Source organism: Kogia breviceps, chromosome 2 (assembly GCF_026419965.1).
Source record: "Kogia breviceps isolate mKogBre1 chromosome 2, mKogBre1 haplotype 1, whole genome shotgun sequence".
Taxonomy (NCBI): domain Eukaryota; kingdom Metazoa; phylum Chordata; class Mammalia; order Artiodactyla; family Physeteridae; genus Kogia; species Kogia breviceps.
Window position 1 is genome coordinate 48,981,077 of NC_081311.1, and position 26,069 is coordinate 49,007,145.

Below are 26,069 nucleotides of genomic sequence, written 5' to 3' on the forward strand. Positions count from 1 at the left end.
GAGTGAAGCCTCCTGGCCAAGCTCAGTGCCAGGCCGATGGCTGCGGAGAGATGAGAGCTCCAGCATGTTTTGGGGTGCTGTCAAGGAAACAGAAATCTTCCCAAAAGTGTCAGGAAGAGGGGAGGCTGTTTGTGCTGGGGTGGGCAGGGCCTGTTTTGGCCTCCACTGGCCCTGGGTCACAGCCTCCTCAGCTCCTGGGCTGGGTCAGGCAGGGCAGGACCTGGGGCTCTCAGACTGCACCTCACGGCAGAATCCCTTCTGCGCAAGGCGAGAGCCAGCCTTCAGGGACCACGTTGTCCTTAGACTTGCTGTGACTGCTCAGCCCATCACACTGGATTAGCCTGAACCTAAGCCCCACCCCTGGTGTGTCCCAGTCCCATCCCCTGCTCTCTGCTTTAACAGAGGCCCACTGCCCATCCCCATGGCAGCCGGGGGTCACTGTTCTTCCTCCCACATGGACGCATCTCGGGCCTCTTTTCCAGCTTATGGTGTATTTCTTCAGGAGCACATGAAGCCAAGGAGCCCTAGACTTAACGGAGCAGCTTGACTGCTTCCTTTAGCACCGATCCAGAAGGGGAAGTGGCTTGGAGGGTCCAAGTCCACCTCAGGGGTCTGTGGCAGAGGAGGAGGGGACAGGGCAGGGGTATCAGCAGAGTACCTTTCCACACTCAGCCTTGCCTGTTGGAAGGTGATGTGCCCTCAGCAGGGACCCCTTAGGTGCCAGCAGTACCGCCCATCACTTTGGGGGTAATGAATTCACAGGTGTGCATCCATGGGTGCTCCCCCCTCACCACGGACAGTCAAGGCAGGGCCCTTGCTGAGTCCCCCGAGGTCTGCATGCCTGAGACAGGGATGATCACATTGAAAGCCAGGCCCTACCCATGGGACCAGCAAAGCAGCATCCTCCACGCTCACTGAATAGGGGACAGAGAAGCATTGACCAAGGCCTGTCAGTGTCAAAGACATAGGCAGAAAGGTCACCACAGGGCCACGTGTGTCCTCTCTGGTCCAGGCAGGTCTCCACAGGGTAGAATGGCACCAGGACAAGTGGTCTGTTTTGTAACAGTCGACCCTCATTCCTCCTCAACCCCCTTTACTGATTTTTTTCAGAAACGAAATTCGTGATGGTCTCAGCAGACTTAAGAATATAGTACCTCGTGGAGCCACACACATGCAGGAAGGATTTAAAAAGGTACAGATCCTACAGCTCTGAGAATTTATTCTGCTTTTTCAAGTTCTTAGATTATTATTGGGTCATCTCACTGCCCTCCCTCAACTTTCCTTCATTTTGTTGCAGGCAAATGAACAGATTCAACAAGCTAACTCAGGAGGTAAGCTCCCTGCTGACGTCACTGTGTTCAGGTGGGACAGAGCTAGGTGCAGGCCTCAGCAAGGGCTGGTGCAGACCCATGGCCTCAGCGAGGGCTGGTGAAGACCCCCTTGGCCAATCCTAGCACTGACCTTGGAGCAAGTCCCTTGTCCTCTCTGTGCTGCAGCTTCCTCCTCTGCACAGTGAGGATGAAAACCACCCCCAGGGATGCTTCCAAGAACCACATAGCATCATGCATTACATTCCTGGTTCTTACTAGATATTAAGTGCTTGACCTATGGTTGGGGTGCTTGAAAAAGAAAAGAGAACTTCCAGGGACGGCGAGCAGACAGGGTTCCGTTTAGGGGACAGAGAGTATTCCTGAGACTGTCCCCCTGGCTGCCCACACTTTGTCCACCACAATTCTGGCTCTGCCTCCTTTCCCTTGAGCCTCTTCCCTCTGCTTGACTCTCATCCTGTGACTGTGCCTCTGACTGTGGAAATGGCTGTACTTGGCCCAGACCACCTGCACCGAGACTGTAGGGTTGCAGCTCTTGTCAGGAAGGATGCATGGGCTGCTGGGCAAAGGCGGGGAGCTGGGCGGGGGCTGCTGCCCAAGCACCTTGACAGTCATTCTGGCTGCTCCTCCCTGTGCTCACCTGAGGGGTTTGTCCTCGTCCTGTGAAGTAGCTGCAGTTGCCTTTCAGGTCAAAGGCTGTGCCACCTGCCCATAGTGAGGGTCCACTAGGAAGGGTTCTGATCTGGTCTCAGGCTCCTCGTCTGTCAAGTGGGTCCTGGGCTGAGGCTCCTTCTCCCTCCAGGCGTTCTGGGTGGTGGGTACTCGGGTCAGGGTGACCTCTCCCCAGGAGGGGGAGGAGTGGGAGCAGTGCTGTGGGCCTGGCAGCCTGAGGCAGGTCATTCCAGGTGCCTTGCTGACCAGACCACTCCCTGCTTCTTCTGCAGAAAACAGGGTTCCCTCTCTGATTATCGCCTTGACCGATGGAACCCTGGAGGAAGTGCCGTTTGAAATGACTAAGGAAGAAGTAAGTCCAGACCATCGTTACCAGCTTTGTGCTCCACCTGTTTTGTGAATTGTACTCAACACTTTTTTCCTCTTAGGCTGACAAGGCTCGGACAATGGGAGCAACAATATACTGTGTGGGTGTAAAAGACTTTACGGAAGACCAGGTAATTCAGAACAGGTAACCAGGTGCCACTCTTGAGCCCAGTTGGGGAAATCTTTCAAAGGCAGCTGTCCCAGGGTCTCCAAGAGTATGGCCCTCTACCCACCCCAAGTGTCTGGACAACAGATAGCCACTGCAGATGAACACCAAGTGTTGTGTAAACCTGCACACCAGAGGTACGGGTGGAGGAGCTTTCCACTCCCTGAGGGTGGGCTGCTAGCAGATGCCAGCGTGTGGCCTTGAAATCCAGCATGGCAGGTGGCAAGAGCCTGTCTCCTGGGATAGGACCTGCTGTGTCCTCAACCCCTGACTGTGTGCCGACCATCTCCTCTCTGCTGTAGTTATTGGAAATTGCAGACAGCCCGCATCAGGTCTTTGGAGTGGACCAAGGATTCAAGGCTCTTAAATACATCGTTGAGCCAGTGAGTGAGGGCTGGACGTGAGAAGTGGGAAGGGGTAGCTTCTCGCCAAGCCCCCGCATTCAAGCCCCTGCCCCTCATCTCCCTATTCTAGCTCAAATCTAAGTCCTGTATGGAAATTACAGCTGTGGAGCCTTCCAGTGTCTGTACAGGAGGTAAGAGCTGGAGTGCTGTTTTAAACACAGGGGTGTGTGTTTGTGTGAGTTGTGAATGTGCCCAGTGTACGTAGTTGGTGTGCTGTGAGCACATGGTTTCACTTTGTGTGGGGTGTGTGTGAGTGTGGTGTCTGAGTGTGCGGGGTGATTGTATGGATATTATGGGCATAGGACTACACTGGGCATATAAGGGAATGTTTACGTGAGGTGTGTATGCTGAGTGTTGGGGGTGTGTGTGTGTGTATTTGTATAATTACTTCTTTCTTCCAGTGTTACTGAGATGTAATTGACATACAGCTCTGTATAAGTTTGATGTATGCCACAAAATGACTTGACACAAAAATATTGCAAAATGATAAGTTTAGTGTACATATTTGTTAAACTCAAAACCAAAAGTCTAAGTAAGAAATAAGAAAAACTTTATTTTAAAAACCCACAACAAATCACTAGCAAATAGAATCCAACAACATAAAAAAAGGATAAGACATCAAGAATAATTAGGGTTCACCTCTGAAATGCAAGCCTGATTCAGTATATGAAATATCAATGTGATTTTCCTCATCAGCAAAATGGGGAAGAAAAATATGATTATTTCAGTGGATGAAGAAAAGAATTGGACATAGTTCACGGTCAGCGTCATACTAGCAACACAGACTGACAAAAGCATCCAACAAATACTCACAGCTATACTACACCCGGTGGTTCAATGGGGTCGACCTCTCCCTGAGATCTGGAACTTGACAAGGTTGCCTTCTCTCCCCTGGGAGGGTCCCTGCATCAGTGTGGGGAGGATCCTGTGCAGTTGCTTTTCTGGAAGAAGCCCTCTCTCTCAGTGAGTGTGTGCCGGCTCATGAGTCCACATCACTGGGATTTGTGGAGCTGAGGTAGGTGGATAAGCACACGCTCCCACTGGTAACAGCACACAGCTGGATGCAGCTGGACGCAGACCCAGGAAGCTGGGCCTGGCCACAGTGCTCTGAACTGCAAGGCTACAGCACAGCAGGCCATGGGGTCAGACACAGCAATGTTTATATCTGAGCTCTGCTGCCCCCAGACACGAAACCAGGGCTTCTCTGGTGTCACGTGCCAGCCGTGCAGTAGCCTGACAGCTTCAATTCTCTGATTATGTCCCTGAGACGTACACAGGCCTGTCAAACCATAGAGGAAGATGCCCATTGTCATTCATGCCCTATGGTGGCCCAGCTGAGGTGACAGGTGCCCACTGCACACCCCCTGCAGGCGTGGCCCAGCACTGCTGCTCTGACCTTTACAGCTGCTGTCATCTTGTCAAAAGCTGCCACACAGCATGACTCTCACTGGAGGGAAAGCTCAAGGCAGGAACCTGGACCCCAAATAAAGTAGAAGCTGTTCATCAGGCTGTTGTTCTGAATAAGTCAGTGGGCGAGGTGTGAGGAAGCCGGGAGTGGGGAGCATGAGGCACGTGGCCTCTTCAGCCTCTCGGCCTCCCTCCAGGACTAGGCAGAGGCCTCTGCTGGCCTCCCTGCCTCCAGGCCTGTGCTCCAGCCATCCTCTGCACAGGACCCAAGGGGCAGAGAAGGCCACTTCCCTACCCCAGCCTAACCATGGAGGCTGAGGCCCCCGAACCAGACAACTGAGGTCCAACCTCTGCTCTAAGCCCACCTGCTGCAGAGGCTGGGGGCTAGGAGGACTGGGCTCCCTGCAAAACCTTCCTCAGCTTTACAGGGTGGAGCCCACCATCCTTTTAGGCCTTATTCTCAGGGCATCTCAATCCCAAAGCCTTTCCTAGTCAACTGGTCCCTCTGGCTTCTCACAGCCCTTGCTCTATTCCTGTCTCTTGTCAGGCACTTGTCACCCAGTATGAATCATGACTTCTGCTTGGCTGTGTCCACAGCTTTGTTTTTTAATTTTTATCATTCAATTCATTGTTTTTATTCCAGCTTTTTATTACGGAAGATTTCAAACCTATAGCAAAGTGGAAATGAACATACAATGGATACCCCTCTCTCTACTACCTGGGTCTGCAATTAATACCTGACCGTATTTCCTTTATCATTTATTTACCTAACTCCTCTCTCTTTCTTGACTCTCTGTTTTCATCAGTTTATCTTATTTCTTTTTTTTTTTTTTGGCTGCACTGGGTCTCCATTGCTGTGGGTTTTCTCTAGTTGTGGCGAGCAGGGGCCACTCCTCGTTGCGGTGCGCAGGCTTCTCATTTCCATGGCTTCTCTCGGTGCAGAGCACGGGCTTTAGGCTCACAAGCTCAGTCGTTGTGGTTGCGCAAGCTCAGTAGTTGTGGCTTGCGGACTCTAGAGCTCAGGCTCAGTAGTTGTGGTACACGGGCTTAGTTGCTCCATGGCACGTGGGATCTTCCCAGACTAGGGCTCGAACCCTTGTCTCCTGCATTGGCAAGCGGATTACTAACCACTGCACCACCAGGGAAGTCCCCCTCTTATATCTTGATGCATTTCAAACTAACTTATAGTCATCAGGCTACTGCACCACATTTCTTTACCTGGGAAACAATTTTTGTTAAGATTTCTCTTTTTGAAATGCAACAAACAAGTGTATCATTTGACGAGTTCTGACAAATGCACACACCTGTGTAACCCCCAACCCCATGAAGACTCAGAACACTACATTTGCCCCCAGAAAGTCCCCTCAGCTCCCTTCCCAGGCAATCCCTGTCCCACCGCCTGGAGGCAGCTACTCCCTGATTTCTTCCTCCACAGGCTAGTTTGCTGCTTTAGAACCTCTCCTCAGGGACTCACAGGGGATGAGCGCGGGGCCTGGCCTGGGGCACTCGGCACAGTGGTTTGGGGATTCATCCCTCCTGTGTGTTGCTGGGTTTGCCCGGGGCTTGGATCCCAGAGGCAGGCTGGCGGCGACACCTGGTCACTCCTTTTCCTGTATGTGACTAGGCCAGAGTGAGTGTCTGCAGGAAGCCCAGCAGGTGGGGCCCAGCAGTGGTGGCCATAGGAGGACACAGTGCAGAGCAGGGCTTCCCTCTGAGGTCTGGCATCCAGCTCTGCGTCATGGCCAGAGACCCTCTGGGGGGGTAGGCGGGGCAGGAGGACCTGCGGGATGAAGGCAGGACACACTGCGCAGACGGGGACACTCCTGCAACCAGCCTGGGTCCAGGCTGTCCCCCCACCGTGATAAGGTCCCCCCTTGTCCTATCCTACTCTCTCCAGAGACAACAACCACAAAGAGTTCAGCTTTTATATGTAAAGACCTACCTAAGTATACTTTACAAGGATATTTTTACATTAATGGGATCATGCAGTACATAGTACTTTCCAGCCATCTACATAGTGTTCCGTTGCATGGATGGAACAGTTTATTTCATGGGCCTCCCTTGATCAATAGTCAGATTGTTCCTAATAAGTCGATACTAGAAGTGATACTGTAGGGCCATCCTGATGCTTACCTCTGCGAGCTTGGGAAAGGAATTCCCTGGGTCAAGACCAGAAGTAGACCTGCTGCCTTAAGGGGACACCCAGGTCACAGTTGGTCAGTGTCCAGTTTCTCTCAAAGTGACTGTCCCAAGCAGCATGTGGTGCTCCCAGACCCACCCACCCCAGGGCAGGTCACGTCCACCTGTGCACCCGTGTCAGTCTCAAGCAGGCTAGATGCCCGTTTCATGCTCAGCTCCACCAGCCTTCTCAGGGAGACGCCTGCCTCCACAGCTCCTCTCTCTGGAGCCTCCGGCTGGCCTGGTGTACAACTTTTCTTCCAGAGAGAAAGCTCTGTGTTCCAGAAAGGATCCATCTCCCTTCCCGGGACTGTTCATCCTTCTGCCGCCTGAGAGCTGGTGGGCAGTGGACTGTACATGGGACATGCAGCCCCGCAAGCCAATTTTAGACCTTCCTGTGACTTCATTTCCTTCCTGTGGTTGACACTGTTGGAGGAATTGGGGTGCAAGGGGAGGGGTTTAGGAAGCAAAAGGAGCAGCTTTCTGGACAAAGCAAAAATCCTTTACCTGGAAGTCTCTTTTGCTGCAATATTGAAACCATCACCCTGCCTTCCACTTTGGAGACTCGCCAGAATTCAGAAGCCCCCCTTTGGGAGTGGCAGTGCCTGGGGCACAGGGGGCTCTGCTGCAGAGGTGAAGCAGCACCCGAGCGGGGCTGAGGGCAGCAGGAGACACAAGGAGGAAGGAGGGTGTCCAGGCGGAGGGCAGCGTGCGCTGCTCCTGAGGATGCACCATGGGCTGTGCGCTGGGCTGTCAGACAGCCCTGCCCTCGGCTGCCGCCCTCCCTCGTGTCAGCTACGTGGAAAAGGAGGCTGGGTCCAACCTTCACCATGAGGCCGGGACTGCCTGATCCTCTGTGGGGGCTTTCTGCTTCCAAAAGCCTATCAAAACATGTTAACAGGGGCTTCCCTGTTGGCACAGTGGCTGAGAGTCCGCCTGCCAGTGCAGGGGACACGGGTTCGTGCCCCGGCCCAGGAGGATCCCACATGCCGTGGAGCGGCTAGGCTCACGCCACAACAGTGAGAGGCCCGCATCCCACAAAAAAAAAAAACAAAGAAAACAAAAAAAACACATGTTAACCGGCCAGCTTCAGCCTACAGCCCAAGAATCTCATTGCCTCAAAACAGAATTTGCAAACTTAGCATTTATCTGATGGGAACTGCATGAAGAATTGAAGCAGGAGGAATCAGGACTGCCAGGTCCAAGGTTGTGCTGGCATTTCTGTGGCATGTCCCTCAGAGTTAACTGACCTCAAGTAATTAATTGACCTTGACCAGGAGACAGAGTTGGAGGCTAATGACCTCAGGCTAGCAGCAAGAAGATCTGCATTTGTCCTAGCCAGCTCCCCAGAAGTTAGGCCCACTAGCTGCCTTCTCTGGATCCCCTAGTATTTGTTTCAGTTGCCAGGAAGCACCAGTGGGGACCCAGCAGCCTGCAGAGGGGCTATGACCCAGAACTGCATCTTAGCAAATCAGTGTCTCCAACCCTGACAGAAGGAGGTGCTTGGTGAATCTCTGTGGTGGGCGTGGGGGGTTGTGTGAGGCACATAAATGCGCAGGAAGAGGGAGGGGAAGAGCACTCGTTGCAGACTTCAGAACCACAGCTGAAACAGGATTTCACCTTCCATGGGGGATTCTCCGGGGCAGGGTCCTCGCCTCCTCCTTGCCTCACCTAGGTTCTGGCCTTGCTCCTGGGGTCTCCAGCCTTCCATAGGCAGAGAGAGACACAGGGAGGAGGAGCAGACCCCCTAGTGTCAGAAGGCCCCACGGGCACCCAGGCTTGTGTGCTCAGCTCAGACAAGAGTCAGGACTGTCTTCAGCCTGCGTTATCTGGATTCCTGTCATTTGTATAAGAGAGGGCCTGGTGGAGAGCATTGCCTGTGCCTTTTAGGGAATACCTTGGCTTCAGAGTCAGAAACCTATGGCTGGGTTTGCCCCTGTGGAGGGTATGAGACTGGGTGCCTTTAGTGAGTTGGATGGGTCAGGGGCAGTGGTGAGAAGCCCCCGAGTGCTCAAGGCCCAGCCATCTCAGTTGTACCCTTTGTGATACCAGATGAGGCCCAGTGTGCACACAGATATCAGTTCAGACACATATGCTTCGTCATCAGAGTCCCTGGTAATTCAGTTATGGAGTGGCCTGTCAGCTCTCAGCCCCTCCTAATACGGACCTTTGGGTGTGGCCCTTGCAGATGAAAATGAATTGATGATTTCTGGAAAAGGATTTAATAATGCAAAGAAGAAGGATGAAGTTATTTGTAGATTTCAGTTCAGCGACAAGCAGTTCTTTGGTAAGTAACCCCCTTGGTGCCGCCAAGTGACACGCTTCCCATGCCACACTGCATTCCCTGAGCCAGCTAGGCCATTGAAGCCCTTGCTCACCACTCACTGTGGGCACTGTGAGGATAGAGGCAGCATCGACAATGGAAGGAGGGACCTGGCTGGGAAGCCTGGCCACTGCTCCCTTCATCTCAGGCCAGGAAGTGATCAATCCCCAGCACATCAAGAGCATCTTGGGTCAGGGCGTACAGTTTTCAAGGCTGGGTTGGGGATGCTGGGTCTGTCCTCACTGCTACATTCACCCACACTTTCCTCGGCCCTCACTTCCCTTGAGAGATAAGGACTTGAATCCCACGAGTCTGCTGGTGGAAGTGGAGATGGCTCCAGGGCCCTGAGTCTGGGCCAGGTGCACTGAGCTCTCCCAGGACCGTGTGGTCACCTGGGATTGAGAGAGAATGCCAACTGCCAGGCCAGGGCCCCGGAATCCTGGCTCTGGCCCACATTACGTGTGTGATCTTGACCTAATGAGTGTTCTGTTCTCAGCCTCTATTATCTGTACTGTGAAATGGGGCCAGTATGGTAGGAGCACTAACTAAGTGCTCCATATGTAAAGCTACTATTTGGAAATACACCAGGTGTCCCTCCAGGATGGGTGAGAGGCCTGAGGAAGCACACAGTTGGAGAAGCAGATGTGTCCTCAGTGCTGAGGTGGGCCTGATCTCCCCCACAGAGTACCTGGGGACAGTTGAACTTCCTCTTCCTTCTCAGCCCTCCCCTGATGCATTGATTTAATATGATTATATTATGTTCAGTGACACTCCTCATTCCAGGGCCATCTGGTAAACCCAGAGTGAGTCCTCTGCCCCATCACAGTTCTAGGCCATCTCTCCTTCTTCCACGGGTGCATAGAATGCACAGGGCTCTGCCACTGCCACAGTCTCACACCATATAGTGTGTAGATGGCCTCAGGGAGCTAGATTTCTCTTGGACTGTAATTTCTCAGGAGTGATTAGGACTCAGTAACACATTTATGTGGAGAGCTAATGTTTATTGAGCACCTACTACATCTGCTAATGTACTAAGTGCCTTACATTCACTATCCCAGTTAATTCTCAAAAGAAACCTATTGTTATTCCTTTGTGTAGTTCTGAAACCAGAGTCAGGGTCAATTCAAGAGCTTGCCCAAGGTCACAAGCTGGTTCAGGAAGAGCTGGAAAGTAGGCATAGGTGACGTGATTGCCCAGTCTGGGCCTTTGACCTCACTGAGATGACAGTTCTTGAGGAAGGTGGGACTCAACCTATCCTCCAGGAAATGTGTTCAGATGTTCCCCTGTGGTCCATGGCTATATTGCTTTCCCACTCTAGATATCACCAGTGTTTCTCTCTGAGTTGGACCAGCACCAGGATCTCACACGGGAGAGCCCATCCCACAGTCCTGGGCTCCTCTGCTGACCGCCTCACTGCACGTAGTCAAGGCTGACCAGAAGTGGCCGTACAGGGCTGTTTATCGCCAGGAGCCCTGATGCAATGATGAGGATTGATTTGGTTCTTTTTAATTACATTTTCCTCTGATTAAAACATATAGCAAAACAGTTTAGAAAATAGAGAAGCATAAAGAAGAAATATTTTAATCAAGGTTTCTATACGTTTTGTCTGTCGCTAGTATGTAAAGTTTTCATATTTTAAGACAAAGCTTTTTAAATGTGGCAAGTGAAGTATTTAGTTAATCCATTAATATTGGAAACTGCTTTCCAGTCAACCATGCTTTTCTGGGCCCTTAGTATGTGGGGTGCCTGCCGTCACCTCCCTTTCCCTGTTCTGGATTGTGAACAGCCTATGGAAAGTAAGTTGCTCACCTTTGGAATTTTTTTCACACTAATCCCAACCATCCTATCCTTCAGATGCAGATCCTTTCCCCTAACCATACTCGGAGATTAGTTTTCATTTTCAGTCCCAACAAAGGACTAACACCGTCCGAAGTTCACAGCTAATTTGACAGTTGAGTTAGATCCAAAAGCCTTTCCGCATGGAAATGAACCATTCTGTAGGGAATAGCCCTGACCTGCTGCGAAAAAGAGAAAAACAATAAAAATTATTAGAGATTGTTGCCTATAACAATGCTACACAGCAGAAAGCAGGAAGTACGAAAAAGTAAAGAATAAAATGTTACCCCGATTCCAAATCCACAGGTAAGTGCTGGTAACATCTCAAATACAGCTGGTAAACCCCAGTTTTCCTGAATGATAGAAGAAAAACTGAAGTGGAATTGAGGAAAGTATTGAGCGTCACGCAGAGCCTTCTTCATGAGACATATTAGTTCCCCAAAAAATGCCCCTAAGTTAAAAGGAGGCTATAAAAACACTAACAGATTAGGAATGTAAGAGGAAAATCTTTAGTTTGATTATGATCTGTGTGCTTTTGAAGTTTAAGTGTCCAGGTAGTGACACCTAGACTCCAGTCTTGTAAAAATTAGAGAATATTTCTAAACAGACAACAAGCCTATTTCTGAATAAATGTAAAAGAAGAACATTTTAAACTATCTCCACTTTAGGGAGATGCTCCAGAACCTGTCGCTAGAGGCGTGGCCCTGGGCATGGCCCCTCCCGTAGAACTTCATCCCTAACCTCTGATCACAGCCCTGTAGGTCCAAGGCTAGGAGAGAACCTGCTTTCATCCTCCACAGCAAAAATGTGCAGGCCAGCATCTGTCCACACAGGGCAGCAGGTGCAGAGCTGTGGTTCCAGACCCCAGGAAGTGTTGACCTAGCTCCTAGGGCCTTGAGAAGCCTGTGTCATGAAAAAGGCCAGCAAAAGGTCTCTCCTCCCGAATCACCGATGTCAGAACCACTGCAGCCCTCTGGGACATCAATTCTAACTTTCAGAGGGGAAGTCTGGGACCTGAGGAAGTTTGAGCAGGGTGGGGAAAAAGCTGGTAGGAAAGCCAGCAGTCAAAGCAGCTGGGCCTTCCTATCTTGTTTTACATCTTTTTTTACAAGGATGTAAAGAGGGCTCAGGAGAGGAGAAGGTTCCACAGCTACTAGTTACAGACTGTCCTAGCCTCAGGAGAGCCACCTCCCAGTTCCCATAAAATTACAGAACAAGCACAAACACAGAAGCCCTGTTCCCCTCAGGCTTCCCTGTGTCCATAAATGTCACCACCACCTACCCAGGCGCTCTGCTCACTAACCGGCAGTCGTCCTTGACTCCTCTTTGCTCTCATCCCACATCCAGTCCACCTGCAGGCCCTGCTACCTCTGTGTCCAAACTTACCCGAACCTGGCCAGCCACACAACAGGTTCACTGAACTTAGAATAAAGCCCAAACCCCTTCCCAGGGCCCACGAGGCCCCGCCCCCTCTCCTCACTCACCTCTTTCCCACAACAAGCTCAGCTAGTTATGCCTCAGGCCTCAGAACAGGCTCCCACAGCCTGGACCCTCTTTCCCAGACCTTTCCCTGCCTTTCCCCTCAGCCGGTTTCAGCTCCAGGAACACCGCCTCAGAGAGACCTTATCTTTAATGGGAATTTTCAGTAACATACAAAAGTAGCAAAAGTTGTATAATGCCCTTGAAACAGCCTTCCCCTACTTTCAGTAAGTATCAATCCTGGCCAATCTGGCTTTGCTGATACTCTCACCATTGATTATTGTGAATCAAATCCCAGACATCCCATCATGTCCTGTATAAATATTTCACTTTCTCTTAAAGAGAAATTGAGTCTCTAAAGGACAGGACAGGTCACCTGCTCCTAAGCAGCTGTCCTTTCCCCTCCCTTCTCTATCCTGTCCCTTGCTTATTGATATCACTGCACTTTTCACTCTGGCGCTTATTTTGTTCATTGTTTGTTACTTTATTGTCTGTCTCCCTCTCCAGTCCCACAAATGTCAGGTCCTTGAGAACAGGGCCTCTGCCTGCCTTGTTCCCATTAAACGCCAGAGGCCTGACAGTGCCTGGTGCACAGTAGGTGTCAGAAGAAGGCAGAGAAGAGAAGCTGCTTCTGCCAAAGTGGTAGCTCTGCTTCCAAGGGCAGGCAGAAGGGGAGGGGCGGGTGGGTGGACAAGTCCACTGACATTCTTCTCATGTGATTGTCTTTCAGATATAAAAGCCAAGTCTGTGAAAGATACCTGTATAACATGCCCAGGAGTAAAGATAGAGAAGCCAGATCAGTAAGTGCCCAGCCCAGGGGCCAAGTGGGCAGTTTTCGCCACCATGAGGTGTAAAAAATTTAGGAAACCACCTCTACTGGGGCAGCACATGTCTGTCTCCAGGAGGACTGAGGGCATCTTTCACACCTGCCCTGGTTGGTCGTCCCCGGAGGTGCTCAGCGATCTGCTGTGGCCCAGGCTCTGCTTAGGAGCATAGGATACAGGAGATGATGTGCCCCAGGGATGGTACCTTTGCTCCAGGCAGGCTTTGGGAGCTAAATTCACATACTCTGTACATACAGAGGAGTCGGGATGGTGACATCATATCGCCATCCCTGGTCACTTCACTCATGGCCACGAGAACATCTGACCCCATGCAGGGATCCTCACTGCCTGGTCAGCCTTCACTGCAGAAGCTGACCTCATAGTACTTTGGGATGAGCTCGCCTTACCCCTGCTGTCTGCTCTCTGGTAGCGCTGAATGCCTGATGTTCAAAGTCATTACAGTGAGGAGATATTATAAGCTACAATTTGAGCCAAGTGTAAGAACTATGTCTGTCTGGCCTGGTAGTCACTGTCTGCCTCTTCTATGCTTTAGGAAGGTCTTTGTTGAAGTTAGCCTGAACAATGGTATCAGCTTCATCAACAACAATGTTAGCATCAGCAGCAAGAACTGTGAGAGTACCAGGGTAAGTCTCTAGCATCTAAGACTGTCCTGACACCCTGCACCCTGGGGAGGCAAGTGAAGGGAACAATACCCCAGGCAGGCCCAGCAGGTAGCCTGTGCAGACAGGCCCCTGAGCAGCACCTCACAGGTAGCTCGGAGCCCTTAGCCCTACCTCCAGGAGCTGAACCCCCATGAGGCTTGGGTAGTGCCTTGAGAGTGCTACTAAAAAAGCACCTGAGGGACACCTTACTGTCCAGGCCTTGCAAACCTTTTCTCTCTCTGTGAACCAAGTGTCACTGAAGGCACATGGAAGAGACCAATTAGAGCCCTAAGCAGAGTCCAGAAACAGTGCTGAGGCTCTGCCCACCCTGGACCCACCTTGCCACCTCCCCTGGCCCCGGCCTTGTGGTGGGGAGCTCAAGGCTCCATCCTGGATTCCAGCCGGGGTGAGCAGGAGAGGCTGGGGAACTGTGTACTAGGGGACAGGGTCCAGGGCCTCTGGGACACCTGGGCCCTCCAAGTCGGGGTCCCCGGCACAGGGGTCAGGAGGGTGGGAGCAGCTGTAACCATGCTTAGTCAGCTTGGCCCGAGGTTGCAGAGCAGGGAAGCAGGGGAGGGAGGCTACTGGGAGGTGAGCAGGATGTCCTGCCTCTGCTCTGGCACCCACACCTCTCTGGGGCCCCAGAGCCCCTCCCGCACCCATCTGCGTGTTGTAGCATTTTGTGGTCCTCACTAAACCCCTGTGCTCTCAGCCAAGGCAGGCAGTGAGGGCTGGGTTGTCACTCCTTGGAGGACTGGGCTTCCTTGACAGGGCTCTGGGGAGAACCTCTGAGCAGGGCCAGCGGTGGGGTCTGTGGCCCAGGGCTCCACAGTGGCTCTCTGGGTACCAGCCCTGACCTCCTAGAATCTGTCTCCTCAGGTGGGGCAACCAAGTAGAAGGGGGACTGGGAGGACAGTGTGGGCTGGTATGGGATCCAAGTAGCAGGCTCCTGGTCCATGCCAGGACTCTGCTGTGTTTTTTCTGTAGGAAGAGGGACCAGATTACAAGAATGCTCCACCAGCTGCCCGACCAACTGCCCAGCAGCCTCCTGAGGAGCCTCCCTCATCACCACCCCAAAAGTTCATCCCCTATGTCAACCCTCTCTACTTCTATGCCCTCATCCCAGCCCTGCTCCTGTTCCTCCTGATGCTCTGGTGCATCTGGTGGCTGTGCCGCAGGAAGGTGAGTGACCCCTGCCCGCACAACCTACATCCAGCCCTCGCCAGCCCCCAAGGGACCACGCCCATGCCTGCCCCACGATCCCGCCTGTGGGCGGGTTCCCATCAGCTCCAGGGCCAACACACAAGCAAACAAGGCACAGACTCTGTCCTCCCGTCCCGGGCATAGACACAGCCTGGGCTTCTAGGGGGCCACCTGCTTCGTGTTTTCACCTTCACAGGGAGGTGGCCTATGGGCTGTCCCAGCCCCTGGGGCAAAAGGACCCCAGGCCTCCTGAGACCAGGGCTGCCCCACAGCAGTCAGGCTTCCGAAGGACTCAGGTGGACCAAGGCCCCAAGAGTCTCTGCTGTTGGGGTACAAAGAGGGGTCTGCAAGGGCACTGATGGTCCAGAGGGAGAAGGATGCTGACCGGGAGGGCGCTAACCCCAGGGGCAGCTGCGCCTTTGAAAACAGCATGGATCCCTGTCCATCTCTGGTGCCTTCCGTCATTCCTTCATCAGTCATCACTAAGTCACCAGGATGTGCAGGGCCCCGTGCTGGGCACACAGGGGCAGAAGTGAAGCAGCCGCCACGCTTGCCCACAGGCGCTCACCATCTGGTGTCTGGTCTGGTATTGGTAGCTGTGGGGCATTGAGGGTAAATGTCACCTTCAGAGGGTGCGCCAGGTGCCCTGATAATGATAAAGGACAGAGACTGGCCCCGGGTGGGAGGGAAGGCAGAGGCGCTGGCCGGCTGGGTTTGCAAGGACGCAGGCCAGAGGTGGGTGATGAAGAGGAACAAGCAGATCTGAGGAAGGGCAAGCAAAGCAGCATAGAAGCCAGCAGGTCAGATTTCTGCAAAGGGCGAGAAGTGAGGAGAGAAAGCAGGGTGGGGGAGAGGGAGGTGGACTGTCATCCCTGAGGGCTGGGAGGCAGGGAGGGCTGCAGGGGGAGGGGAGGGAAGGGGAGAGGAGGAGGGGTGTGGGGAGTGTTCTCTTGTCTTCATATGATGTCAGGGCTGCTGCTGAAAACTCTACCAGGGACCAGGGGCCTTAGTCTGCCTGTCTCCCCCTTGACCCTCCACAGAGGTACCGATTCCCCTTTGCTGACTGAGGAGCCTGAGGCTCAGGGAGGTGGAGCCTGTTGGTTGCAGACCCACAGACAGTGGGCCCCAAGGTTGACACCCCAAAAGGCCATGTTCTGTCCCCCGACTGCTGCTGAGCACGGTCCCCTCCTGTCTGCATGGCTGAACCGGAGTCCTCCACATGCCTTCTAACCTGTGATTATCACCATGCCCCACAGTGATCGTCCCTTGTTGTAGGTACCAAGTAAGAAGGAAAAGATGGATGGAGGTGAAAAAAGCCATTAGGGAGGGAGCTGTGACCCCCAGGCTAGGGTGTGAGAGTTGAGGGAAGCCAATTCATGCTGCAAAGACCTGGTCCCAGAAGACATGGCTTCAGTAGAGATGAATTTTATGGGCACTAAACTTTGACCACTTCAGTTTTGACCATTTCTATTCTAGACCATCAAAGAGCCACCACCAGTGCAGAAACCAGAAAGGGTAAGTGGTGTGTTTGGTCCTGATGTTGTCAGCATGCCTGATGTACACACTCACCTGCACAGAGAGGCCCCCTGCTGTGTATGGGGATATGACTTCCCCCGCCCCTCCAGCTCCCACCTACCTGGGCAGAGAGAGCTGGCAGAAAGAAAAGAGTGACAGAGGGCAGGAAGGGATGCAGATGAAGAAGTGGGCTCAGATGTCACCCAGACAATATCATTCCTAAACTCCTAGCATGGCCTGATCCAGGACCTTTATCACAGCTATGATCCCTCCTGATATAAATGGGCTTTTTGTCAATTCCCAAAGGACTGTTTGTAGGATGGTCCTTCCCAGGACTCAGGTGAGTTTTTGAGAAAAAGGATCTTCAGGTTGCGGGGACCTGGTGCCCCTCCCCGGGCTCTGATGTATGCTGGGCTGCATCTCCTTGGTCTTCATCCCTGGAGCATGTCAAGGAGATGGTGTTGGCAGGGTTGGCATTTAGGGACTGGGGAGCTGAGGAGGGTGGAGGGACTCCTACCAGGCATTGACCTTTGAGGGAGGCGCAGAGCAGGTGATCACAGGGACCAAGGGTCAGGTGGGGAGGCTGGGCTGACCCGAGGTGGGGCCCAACCCAGGGCCCATAAGAAGTAGTTAGAGCGGGGGTGCCATGTCCCGAGGCAGGGGGACCTGGGCCTCAGATCTGGTGGGAAACAGCATCAATGCCAGGGCTGACGTCTACACTGGCTGCACTGTGACCTGGGGAGGCTGGATCTGCCAGAGTCGGGTGAATACAGCCCTGTCACCTGCTAATGCCCACACCCCTGCCAGCCTCCGTCACATGGCACAGCCTCACGCCCAGCTTCTCCTACAAGGGTGGCCGCCAGGAACCAAGGGGACAGGGTAGAGTTTGTTGATGTTTGGAAAAGAGCCATCTTTGTAAACCAAAAGTAGTTGGAGTGTTTTTCACATGGAGGTCACTCTCTTACTGTGCCGGTGCTGCTCATTTGTCCCTGATCCTCCAACAAACATTTACTGAGTGGCCAGTACTTGACAGGTGCCAGGGCAACAGATGTCATTTGTCTGCACCCAGGAGCTGCCAGACAAGGACGCAGACGGTGTTTTCTCTTTCTAGGAGCCAGAGGAGACATGTCAAATGTCATGCCCCACAGTGATTGTTCCTTGTGGGTGCCAAGGAGGCAGGATGAAACGAATGGAGGTGAGAAAGACCCTTGGGAAGGAGTGATGACTCCAGGCTGGGGAGCAGGAGGTGAGGGTAGCCGGTTCATGCACAGGTCTGGACCCATAAGGCATGGAAATGAGCTATGGGTACTGGACTACGGTCCCTTGGTGCCAGAGAAAAGCCAAAGCCCTCCCGACCCTAGTGGCCCAGGGGAGGCCAAAAAGTATGGGGGCTCATGTTCCCATCACCACCAGGGTTTCCCCCTTGGGATGGGCCAAAGTTTCTGGATGTTGGTGGGTGGCCCCAAAGGGTGGCTACAGTGCTGTCTCAGGGAATTGGTGGGGACAGAGCCCTGACAGGCCATCTCAAGTCAGAGGGGACACTACCCCTCTAGAGGCAGCATCTATGCCTGTAGCTTCCTCACAACCACATCTGCTTTTCAGGAAAAGCTGGACACCTTGTGTGACCTTGTCCAGCACTGCAACCAGATGTCATTGATGTGGTGTCTGCCCAGGCACATGGTAAGCAGGGCACAGCGATGCTCTCCATGGGCTGGGGTCTTGCTTTTGCCCTTGACAGTTGCCCCCGGGACTGTGGGTCAGAGAGCCCTCTCCGGGCATCTGCCGAGAGGAACGCACAAGGCGTGGAGGCCTGGAGCTCATGAGCCTCCAGACGATTCTCAACATGGTGCCTGTGCATTTCCCCTGCATCCTCGTCTCAAGGGTGTCAGGACCTTTCTTCTCCAGAGCAATGCCCAGCAATTCCGATCTTAAGTGAAAAGGGCTGGAGAGGCCTATTGGACTCCCATCCATCATCCCTCCCCACTGCCTACCCGACCCTGTGGGACTGCTGGCTGCACCCCAACCATGAGACCCTCCTGGGCTGCTCACTCAGCTGCAGGAGTGGTGGAGGACATGGTGACACGCCCTCCCCAATGTTGTCTGGTCAACACTGACTGGTTTTACCAGGCAGTAAAGATGCCCTCCTTGTGTCAGTGCCTGTGACAGTGGGGAGAAGCTAAATTGTTCTAGTTGTCATCCTTGTTGTTTAATAATAATGACCAATGTTATTGAGTCCTTTCTGTGGGCCAGTTGCTAACCTAAGAACTTTACATGTTTTCAGTGCTTTAATCCTCCCAGTAACTGTACAGGTAGATACGACTATTATCCCAGCTTTACCAAGGGGGTACCGACCCACAGAGAGACTAAGTGACTTGTCCCAGGTCACAACGGCTGGGAGGGGCAGAGCTGGACTTGAATTCTGAGTCTGGGCCCACCTTTCGTACTGCTCTGTCCTGCTTTTGGGTCAGCACTCATGGTCTCATGATGGTTACCCCCAAACTACCAGATGCTGCCCTACTCAGGCCCCTGGGGCCCGAGGAGGGCAGTGGTTTTCCTGAAAATCATCTGCCTGGCCATTCCAAACTCAGAACCTTTGCATAGACCGGGCCAGCCCTATAGTGAGGGCTTCACTCACCACCTTCACTGAATCAGGGAAACACTGGCTCTTGGTGGCTGGGCAGGTGGGCATTTGGAAACTCTAGACAGGCCTGTAAGCCTCTGCACACTGCTGGCGACATACCTGAGGCATGCTCACACCCAGCAGAGACACTGTCTGGTGACAGTGGTGTCAGGGCTCCTTTGGCAGCTGGGCTCCCAGTTCTGAGTCTGAATCGAGCTCTGAGTCCCAGCCTTGATTGCACAGAAGCCCCATTTTCCACCTGATTCTCCTGGAGCCTCTCCCAGAACCAGCCCCTTTATAGTCATAAGAGCCACACCCCGGCCTTATGCCCTGAACAGTGGAGACACCCACCCAGAGATGCTCACTCAGGATCAGGAGGGACAGAGCAAGACAGAGGGCTGAAGCAGAGGGAGGCAAGAGACAAGAGGTGGACAAAGGGAAGATGCCAGGTATGGCCTTCCTGCCCAGCGAGGTAAGGGCAGGGGCGCTGAGCACCTCTCTGAAATGGTCCCATTCCCAGGGCCACTCTTTGAAGCTCAGGTTGGGGAAGTGGCAGAGTGATGGATTACGGCGCCTTATAGCTGCCCAGGGCTCTGCCAGGCCCCTGCAATGCCAGCTCTCGAGTCCGCCCAGCAGTCTGTGGCTCACAGTGACCTGTGTGCTCGCTGGAGGCAAAACTGAGGCCTGACACATCAGGGGAGTTGCCAGGACCACCCAGAGAGTAAGTGGCGGCAGCCAGAGCTGCCTGAAATCAACCCTGCTCATCCTGACAGGGGCTGGGAGCCCGTGCCAGGTGGATGTGACCCCTCCCACTCCTCTGCCCCCATCCCACTTGACCTTGTCCCTCCCAACCCTAGTCCTGGAGACCCTAGTGTTGTAGGATTTCTGTGGATACCCCAGTATTCCAGTAGGTGCAGGAGTCAGTCCTCATTCCTTTCTTGAAGCCCTCAGTGCTATGGTCCCTGGCTTAAAGTTAATCTTGGTCTAAGTGATGGGCTGTCAGCTGGGACCTACAGTCTCTGCAGACCGGAGTCAGCCCCCAACCCCAGCCCTGAATGTGCAGACATAAGCCTTTTGTCTGCTCACTGCAGACCACCCAGTGTTCTGCTCAGACAGAACCTTGCCCAGACCCTCTTCACCAGGCTGTGCTGGAAAACAGAAGCCGCAGGAGAGGGGCTTCCCAGCAGCACAGGTGCACAGCCTCCTTCTCCTCCTTCCAGTTCCCAATCCGCAAGGAGGTTGTTTCCAAACTCCTCAGCCTGGACTGGAATTGCAGTCAGGCCTGCGGACGTGAACGTGCTCAGAATGTGAACAGTGGAGTCTGTGTTGAACTTGTAGAAGCTACTGCCTTCGAAAACCTCAGTCAGCTGCTTGTTTCAGTGAATCCAGATGTTTCTGCACTTCAGCACAATACAATGCAGAAAATTCTCAAAGGCTCAGTTTACCAAAAATCTCAGTGTTTTTGTAGCAGAAGCAGTCATTCTTGTTTACTGTAACCTTCTGTGAAATGACCGTGTCTCTCTGCCCCACCGCCTTCTCATCCGCAGAGGAACTTTTCTAATAATGGTCCCTTCCAGACCATCTCTCCCTACACACATATACAAAATGACGCAGCAAGGCTCAGTTTAGTTTCTTAGTCTTGAGCCAAACCCTGCCCCCGATCCAAGGTCCTGATTCTCTTCCTTCCCTGCCTTTTCCAGGGCAGCCCATCCAGTTCATGGAAATCAGTTCTCCTACATCCGTCAGGAAAATCGGGTAAAAATGGGAAACCTTCCACTTCTCACTGAATGTGATGCTGACAGTGATACAACTGTCTCCAAGAGAGTGTGACCTGGGTGCCACCACCATGCAAGGCCCTTTACACAAGGATCTCATTCATTCTCCCAACAGCGGCCGTTTATACAGAGTAGGGATCGCCAGACACTGAGTACTTTACACAGGCTCACTCTTTTCATCCTCCCAGCACTCTTCGGAGGAGGAAGCTGTCCCCTGCGCAGTTGAGTCACCTGCCCAGCCGCATAGCCATGAAGCAGTAAGGCCAGTACCAACAGCCCAGGACCCAGACCTTATCCCGTGCTTGGCTGCCTCTCTGTCCTGCCAGGTGATCACTCCTCTGCATTTTGAAGCTGAAGAAACCGAGGTTCTGATGTTTCATGATGGGCTTAATGTGACAGGGTTCTGGAGGGGTACAGCAGGGCTGTGAACAGAGCCCAGGGAGGCTCACTTCCAAGTCCAGGCTATGGCTCCTGTAACCTGCTATCACGGTGGTAGGGAAACAACTGGAAAGTAATTCCTGCCTCTGTGCAGTGTGTTAGATGTGCAAACAATTATGAATGTTAATTTCTTATTTTCACACTGTGTTGCTTGCAGACCTCCTCTAAATATGAACACATAAATATTTACTGGAAACAATTGTCCTGGGTAACAATTAGAGCTGCAGAGAGGCCATATGATGCATTCATGGCCAAGGAGCTCCTGAGTTCCTATCTTTTGACCCCACCCACAGAGGGAGCACCAAGGCGTGTGTGATAAAGCTGGGGCAGGACTTGAGCCCTCCAGGAAGTCCCAAGTTGACAGATGTCCTTCAAGACAGTGACTTTTGTGAAAGTCCCAGATCATAACTTTGGGACAGTGATGGCAGCCTGCTCCTCCATGCTCAACAACCCTCACCCCCTACTCCTCACACACACACAGACTCTCTCACACACATTCACACATACAAACACGCTCACACGTACATGTGCGCACACACTTCCCTCTGTAATAAGCAGGAAATCCAGTAATGGAACCAAAGCTCCAAAGCACTGGAGATTAAGGTTCAATCAACCATTTGCCAATCTCTTAAACATCCCTTCACTGTGGAGTCGCTGAGCTGATGTAAGAAGTAATTGGTCACTGGCTTAGATCTCTTCATTAATAGAAAATCAGAGGGGAGGGAGACCCCCCTCAGCCCCTAGTCACCTCCCTCACCCCCTTATGATCACACAACAGACTCAGGGGCTCTGCCACTACCCAGGGGCCTCCACCACCACCTGGAACCACTCGCTCCTCTCCCTCAGCCCACATACACGTCCCCCCTGCAGCTCCCAGTGACGGGCTGCAGCTCAGGGAGAGGAGCCAGGCCTCGGCACAGGTGCCTTGCTGTCGTGCTTTGAGGAAATCAAAGGGGTCCCACAGCAGAAGGTAGACACTAGGTCTAGAACGGTCTGTTCATGGTCTGGAGTAAATAAGCAGAAATAAAGGATCTTAGAAATAAAAATAGAAGATCCCAGTCTATTCACAGTAGCAATAAAAGAACTTACCCACGAGCAGGTGTGACTATGTGTGCTGACCTGTAATAAAAAGAAACCACAAAACTTTACTCTTCGCTACAAAAGAAGACTTGAAAATACAAAAACCTAGACCACAATGTCAGCTTTTCCCAAAAGAATTCATGGGCTTAATGCTGCTTTAGTGAAAATTGTAATGAATATTTTTAGGGAATTTGATCGAAATGATTCTAAAATTCACCTGAGTAAATGAACTGTTAAGAGTAGTTAAGGAATTTGGGGTGCAGTCCTAGGACAGGAAGAGTGAAGGTCCTGCCAGTGAGGGAGACCTTGCTGGTGGGCTTGAGAGAAGAGGGAACCAGCTCCAGTGCCCTGGGGGCTGCGTGGCCCTGGCGCCCCCAGACTGGCTTGCGGGAGGGCAGAGGCAGCCTCGGAGGATGGGTAGTCTGGATGTGGGAAATGGAGAGGCGGGGAGGACAACCCTGGAGCAGAGGAGCACGGAGGGAGCAGCTGAGACACAGGGACACTTTGGGTGCGTGCGGGCAGTGTTAGCAATGGGCCAGGAGCCAGTGGTTGGGTGGCCTGGTGGGTCAGGCTTGTCACTGGGGCTGGATTCCCAGACAGTGAGGAAGCACAGCTGAAGGTGTGAGTTGAGGAAGAGGAAGCCAGAGGAAGTTGATTCCATGAGGCCTGGATTGGGGCGGGGGGGGGGGGGGGTAGGAGGGGAAGGGCCAGGTGACCAGGGGAGAGGAGACACTTGAGTCGGCCTAGGAAGGGAGTTGAGGGCCTGGACAGGCAGTGTGTGCAGAGCATGGATGGGCAGCCAGAGACACTCGTGGCTCAGCACAGGGTTCGGGCAGAGTGGGCCCCGAGGCTGGGCCTGGGGACCTAGAGGCTGAAGGGGCCTGCAGGGTAGGAGGCAGGGGAGGTGAGCCTGAATGACACAGGACCCGCAGGAAGGTGGCAGGAGAGGGCAAGCCTGGGCTGTGCATCTGGAAGGGAGAACGGCCAGCTGGGGGTAGAGATCAGAAAAGGGGAATTGCTGATAAATGATCAAAGAAGTTGCTGTCTGCCCAGAGTTCAGGATCCTCTTCATAGTGGTTATTGTGGCTGGTTGGAAAAGAAGCATGTATTTCCTCGTGAATATTTCCCTGTGTTGCTTAGGTTCTCTATAATGGGCAGGTACTACTTTTATAATCAGGAAAAGTAAAAATGTTTATCTGTAAAAGAGAAAATATTAACTTATTGAAGCCTAAGGTGATTTTACATAGAAAGCTGCTAGAAAGTGACATTTACCAAACTGTCTCAGGCTTGTCATGCCGGGGAAAGTCAGAGTGAGAAATCCCTTCCCATCTCTGGGTCTGGTTCTGCTCTGCACCAAGGGGTGCAGGTCCCAAAGCAGGGTGTATTTCCTGAAAGTTTCATCGGATCAGACATCCCTGTGGGTATGGAAGAGGACAAGGTCAGGCTCAAGGTGTCGAAGATTCGTGAAGAACATTCTTTCAAATTCAAGGGGGGTTAGGTGTTCTCTTTTCCTAATGTGGCTACATTACCAGGGAAAACCACGATCATTCTGAAGGGTTACTAAGGATTTTAAAACCTAGGGCGATGAAAATGACAGCCTCAGGAGGAGCAGAGGCAGCGTTCAGTGGCCTTTGTCACTCACAGGCACTCAGGGTAATGCTGCAGACATGAATGGCAGGCTCACAGAAGCCTGAAGTCTGCACACCACGTGGAGCAAGCACCCTGTAGGGACCAACAGGCCCAGACAGACCCAGCAGGGGGATCAGGGAACTCTGGGCAGCAGGAGAAGGGTGGGCTTGAGACAGAGAAGGAGCTCGGCAGGCCCCAGAGGCCAGGGAAACCGCAACCTTCCGCTCCCAATTCCAGTGGCTTCTAGTGACCTTCTCTCTCTTCTGTTCCCTGCAGGGGAAGTGCCTCAACTTCGCCCTAATGAAGCCCCACTGTGGGCAATTGCACTGCAGCCCTAAGGTCTGCCTTCAACCCAGCCGGAAGTGCTTCTCCGTCAAGAGCTGCTGCTCACAGTGCCAATACCCCCCGCACATGTGCTCCAGGCTTCCCTCCAGGATGCAGCCGCTCATCTCTCCCTCTGCCTGGCCATGCTGCAGAGCCACGTTGTCACCCCAGCCCCCCTAGCCCAACCTCTAAAGCACCAAGAACCCAAGATTGTTAAGAGCCCTTTGTTTGCTGAATTAGACATATATGCTGAGACTTGGTTTACAGTCAAAAGGCGTTGGAATTCATTGCTGATCAGAGTTTGTTACCTGGTGAGACGTATCTATACTGCCCCTGCCAGGACAAAGCACCTCGGCATCCTGTGGACGTAGACGTGATGAGTCCCACTCCCCAAAGCCTGGTCTTCATCTGTCACCAAGGGCTGGGACGCATGGGGTTTTAATCAAATTCTGCTCTTTGAACAAAGCCCAAAACGTCTTTGAAACATGAATACTATCCTGTGTCTCCTTCCCTAATCTGACGCAGAGAGAAGTACTTGAATTTCTCACCTCCTTCACTCCGTGCTCCTGGTTTCCATTTTTTGGCTACCTCCACTGCGAACGTGTCTCAGAAAGAGACGAGGCCCTCTACAGTTCACCAGCTGGAAGTGCATCTTCCAGAAATGCATCTTCTCTTTCCAGGTAAACCAACAGGTCCCTAGGCCCAGGGGAATTTTAGAGGAGTCTCTCCATTTCCATAAAGTTCCACCTCCCCTATTTGCCATCTGCCACCATTGAAGAAACCGTGCTCCGGACAGAGATGTTTTAGCATGCCGTGTCCTCCCCACCACCCAGGGGGTCTGTATGATACTCCAGATCCATGCATACAGCCCACGGGAGCACTCAAGGAGGGGTCCCCCGGGGTTGGGGGCCTGGAGACAATAACCAGTTGTCCCTAATCCGTATTGATAGTAAGTTGAACTGCTTTCCACCCTCACTCCCATCTCCTTGAATGTTATATTTATGCCTTTCAGTTGAATTTCTCTAAGACAACTAGAGGTAAAAATATGTCAGGTTTGGGTTTTTCATCTGAACTGATTGAAGTGGATGGATAGTGATGACCTTAACTTTCCCTGTGTTCAAAAACAGAAAATGTACTCACGATGCCAAGGAAAGTGTGTGAAACTTTTTTTTTTAGGCAGAAAGGGGATTTAAATAATGTGAAATCCTATAGAGAGATTTTATCTCTTCCTTAGAAGTGGAATATTTTAGATTGTTTGTAACTGGTGAAAGCATTGTCCAGGCCTGAGTGGGTCAGGGACACTTTTCTGAAACTGGTTCTGTGCTCCTACATTATATCTATGTGTCTGTGTATACCTGTAAAATAGTACATGCCCATCTCTGAGACTCTGTGACCCTAAATGGAGAAATCTGTGATTTAATAACGAGCCTGATGTGACCCTGGCTGAAATCCGCATGTCTGCTTATTAATGGATGTTGAGAGCCTTCTCATTTTTAGCCCATCCCTCCTTCCTGACCCCTGAACTGAGGAGGGAGGCAGTCATCACTTTCATCAGGTCAGGGGAGATCTGGGAGGGACACAAGCCCACAGCTCGGCACCCACACCCACTGACCCCGGCCTCCCTTTCTGCGGTGGGCCATAACAGGAGACAGCAGGAAAAGGGAGTTTCCTCGGCAGTCTCCCCCTGGGCCCCTCTGTCCGCCTGCCTTCCTTCCTTCTAGCTCATCCAATCCCTCTGGTTTGGCATCAACCAGGGGCTCCTCACCCTAGTAAAGAGGAAAGGGGGCACAGCCCTCAGCTGATACCTGACTTGTAGGGTGGCCTTTTGTCCCAGATCCCC

At 52.6% G+C, this 26,069-nt stretch overlaps 1 protein-coding gene across 1 annotated transcript in view; it reads right to left on the reverse strand.

Annotated features, from left to right (window-relative positions):
• Positions 1-10,424: 10,424 nt before the first annotated feature.
• The window catches only part of NPY4R2 (neuropeptide Y receptor Y4-2), a 68,890-nt gene continuing 53,245 nt past the window's right edge, over positions 10,425-26,069 (reverse strand). The window contains exons 3-6 of the transcript XR_010839305.1: positions 23,549-23,691; positions 22,286-22,315; positions 10,968-11,033; positions 10,425-10,862 (exon numbers count right to left, since the gene is read on the reverse strand). The gene's annotated coding sequence lies outside the window, so the exon portion shown is untranslated. The remainder of the gene's footprint in view (positions 10,863-10,967; positions 11,034-22,285; positions 22,316-23,548; positions 23,692-26,069) is intronic.